This window comes from Oreochromis aureus, linkage group 2, assembly GCF_013358895.1.
Source record: "Oreochromis aureus strain Israel breed Guangdong linkage group 2, ZZ_aureus, whole genome shotgun sequence".
NCBI classification, from domain to species: Eukaryota; Metazoa; Chordata; class Actinopteri; order Cichliformes; family Cichlidae; genus Oreochromis; species Oreochromis aureus.
In genome coordinates, this window is record NC_052943.1 from 27896517 (window position 1) to 27900629 (window position 4113).

Below are 4113 nucleotides of genomic sequence, written 5' to 3' on the forward strand. Positions count from 1 at the left end.
TCTGAAATATGAGTCCTGTAATCACTGCGAGGGAGGAATGAGGCCGCAGAGTTCACAGCTTCTTAATTAGTTTGCAGTATATGTGTAATTATTCCTGCATTTTTAAATTCACTTAAGGCATTGCTCCCGTTCTCCTTGCTCGCCATTTTTTAAGGATCTGGTTCAAGGATGTCCTGCAGTTACTAATCAATCCCGCATCAGACCCAAAAAGCTCCGTGTAATTACAGCCTCTGTTTTTTTGAGGAATGATCCAACGTATGGATTTAAAACCAGATGCCATTTTTAGACTCCACACTTTTCTTTGTCCTCATCATTTAAAAGAAGCCGAGTTGCAGTACGAGCTGCAGAGCTGAGCGTCGACCGCCTTTGTGACATTCACCATAATGAGAGTTTACAATCAAATACGTAGAAAAGCGTACGTGATTTTAGAAGGGAAATCTACAACATTTTAAAAATTTTTATACATTTATTTAAGAGTGTAATAGTCCTCACAACAAAGTAATCGATCATTTCTTTGCCTTATGACAGCAGCGTGATGCGATGCAGAAAATATGGAAATAAAGGAAGATATTCTAAAAAATTGTTTTTTATAAAGTCACCACAAACAGATGCAAAATAATTATATGTAGAATTAACAAAATACACGAGACAATCGTCCAAACATACGTAGTGAAATAATAACTTTTAACAGAATAGAAACAGTTGAAATAAAAAGGTGTGTTTACATCTGTGTGAGTCTTTCTTGCTGGTACTCACGGTCACGTTACTTTCTCCTCTCAGCCTGGCTGTACGTATATCTTCTTACATACAGAGTGGAGCAGACAGAGAAACAGCAAAAGTAAAGGTAATATTAATATTGTTGACAAAGTCATACTTTAAGTGCAATAAAAGTCTGAAAGTCTCTCAAACTTTGAAGCCCTGGAAATTATTATGAGTCGGCTTTCCTCACAGTAACCACAAACCTGCATGAATATTCATACCAAATTAATGAGAAAGACGTTTGTCCTTGTCATTTCATCAGCTGCACCTTTGTGTTATCATAAAGTGACTCACTGAGCGCTTTTCTAACCTCATTAAAATTCAAAAGGTGCAATGTTGAACTGAAGGGATGGTGAGTTTGTCCAAGGTTTTCTTCTGTGCCTGAAAAACACTCGAACCTTCGGCGCCTTTTGTTTCCTTGGATCTCGACACGGCGACGTTAATGATGCTGCCATTCAACCCGTCGCTCATAAATGGAAAAACATCAACAGAAACCAGCATAGAGGAGGATGGAGGTGGGCTGACGTTAATGCTGCATTCACAGAAATTTGGAGTTTTTTGCTCCTCAGACACGGAAACATGTCCCAGTGCTTCCTGACATTCAACTGTTCGGACATCCCTCAGAAATCAATTTGCTTTCCAGGTTTGTGCTTATTATTTTGTTCCTTTAAAAGTCAAGCTGACACGGCGGATGACGGACTGTCACATTCTTCTTGTTTCCTTAAAGTGTATTCAAACTCTGAAGAAAGAGCCTTCTGCTTCCAGGGAGATTGCACAGTCATCAGGATTTCTGAGGAAGTGCCAGCGTCAGGGTAGGAGTGATTTTTCTGAACAGAACAAGAGAAAAGGTTTTATTTTTTCCCTTTGCTTCATTTCAACAGGGGAGCACAGAGGTGGTGTTGAAGAAGAGCCAGCGAGGAACTCTGCGAGAGCTGCGACAGGTCTTTAAAGAAGAAATGAAAACACTGCATCTTCTTCAACATACACGTTTTAAAAGAACTGCCCTGGCAGTTTTATTCCTTTAATGCAATCGTCAGGTCTTAACCTCATAGCGGCCTGCCACCTTGCCTTTCCCCAACGACCACAGTTTCTACAGTTTTTTTGTGTGTAAAAACCTTTTTGCACATTCTGCATTTTAAAATATTTCAATAATATCAACACTGAGGAATACATTATAAACTATGAATAAATACGTGACAAAATATTTTGCAATATTTTATGTTTTTACCCTTCAGTCAGGAGCTCACTTCTGTCCAATGACAGCAATGCTGAGGTGAGTTGTTGAGGATATCCTGAACTCTTCTGTTGATGAGTGCTGCCATTCTCATTTGCTGTCAGCTGCTGTTAGCTAACAGCCATAGCTATGTTAGCATTGTGCTTCCACAGATTGAATGGGCAGATTTCACAGATACAGACAGTGCCGTTATTCATTAAAACTACCAAAGTACTCTTGCGGTGAGGAGATATTGTGATTGTGTTTCAAAGGCAGGATTTATTTTATTTTCTTAAATACATTAAGAGAAAGGAAATAGTTAAAATAAGGAATAGTTACAATAAAAAGGATTTATTTATATTGTTACTAGTTAATGTTCAGGTTAGTGTGAGAGTCTTTACTGCTGGTTCTCCTTTCCCTCTTCACACACAGAGTGGAGCAGAGAAAAACAGCAGAATTCAATTAAGTTTTATTTATACAGCGCTAAATCACAACAACAGTCGCCTCAAGGCGCTTTGCATCGTAAGGTAGACCCTACAATAATACATACAGAGAAAAATGACCCCCTATGAGCAAGCACTTTGGCAACAGTGGGAAAGAAAAACTCCCTTTGAACGGGAAGAAACCTCCAGCAGAACCAGGCTCAGAGAGAATTCAAAATAACAGAAGTATTGTTGGCAATGTCTTACTGTAAGTGTAACTTTTTCAGTTTGCTCTTAGTGGCTTGTTTCTGTGTCAGCTGTGTTAAGGCACAAACACCTTAAAATACTCAAAAAGTTAAATTTCATATTGCTGTTAATTTTTGACACCTGTGGGTTTTCTATTTGTGGTATGCATAAAGCGTAACTGTTTTCAGAGGTGAGCTGTTTTATGCGACAGCCAAAACTTTATTTTATTTCTGAGTAAAACATACATTTGAGTCTGTTCATATAACATTCACTCAAACAGTAAAGAAGTTATCTTGGCTTAATAGTTTGTGATCATGCCAAAAAAATTAACAGGATCTGATGAATTAGGAGTCCCAAAATATATCCTCCCACTTCACAGCTCTATAAGAGCAAGCTGTTTTTTAAGACGCCAATTAAAATGTGGCAGTAACACGACTGCCAATTTAGTTCGAAAGTTGCCATTTTTTCGAGGATTGTTTAGTTTCACTGAAACAGGATTGGAGAACAGTATCACGGTAGTTTCCAGAAATAATCATAGCAGTTCATGTATATACTAGAGATGGACCGATCCGATATTACGTATCGGTATCGGTCCGATATTGACCTAAATTACTGGATGGGATATCGGTGAGAAATTAAAATGTAATCCGATCCATTAAATACATAAAAAACACCTCACAAAACTTGCGACATGGCGTAACTCGCCTCATATACCCACTGTGTTTGGTGGGCTGCAGAGTGCTGTTATTTTTAAATCGAGGATTGTTTAGTTTCACTGAAACAGGATTGGAGAACAGTATCACGGTAGTTTGTGAAATAATCATAGCAGTTCATGTATATACAGGTGTTCTTTCTACCTCACCAGTTTAGATGAACATGATTTATCAGCAGCCTAGCCTAAGGTTTTTCCTGTTCATGTACAAGTTTTAAAGGCTGAAACAATATGGAAGCTGGAGGGCTGCTCACATGGTGAGTTTGATGTGGACCTCAGACTTTGGTCCACACCAAACTGAATTCATTTCAGACATAATGAGAAAAGTTTGCTTGAAATTCTTGAAAATGCTATCAGTTCATATCGGTAAAAAATACTTGAGGTTTTTCCTGATGTACAAGTTTTAAAAAAAAAAAAATGTGGACCTCAGACTTTGGTCCACACCAAACTGAATTCATTTCAGACATAATGAGAAAAGTTTGCTTGAAATTCTTGAAAATGCTTAAAAAAATACAAAAAACAAAAATATGCCATAAGAATTCACAGTCTTTGCTCAACACTTTGAAGGACCTTTGGCAGCAGTTACAGCCTCACGGGTTCTTGGTACACCAATTTTTGGTTCTCTGTGGAACCTCTCAAGCTCCATTAGATGTGATTTTTTACACAGTGCTGTTAGATTTTGATGCAAATTTATTTTTTGATACTTGGTAGCTCACATCACAATTTGTAGCTCAGGTCGGGGTTAAATTACATCCCCCCAC

At 38.1% G+C, this 4113-nt stretch overlaps 1 long non-coding RNA gene across 1 annotated transcript; it reads left to right on the forward strand.

Annotated features, from left to right (window-relative positions):
- The first annotated feature begins 342 nt into the window (after positions 1-342).
- Positions 343-1963, forward strand: LOC120443314. Its single transcript, XR_005615335.1, has 2 exons — positions 343-1402; positions 1487-1963. It is a non-coding gene; the product is annotated as an uncharacterized LOC120443314 (long non-coding RNA).
- Positions 1964-4113: the final 2150 nt, after the last annotated feature.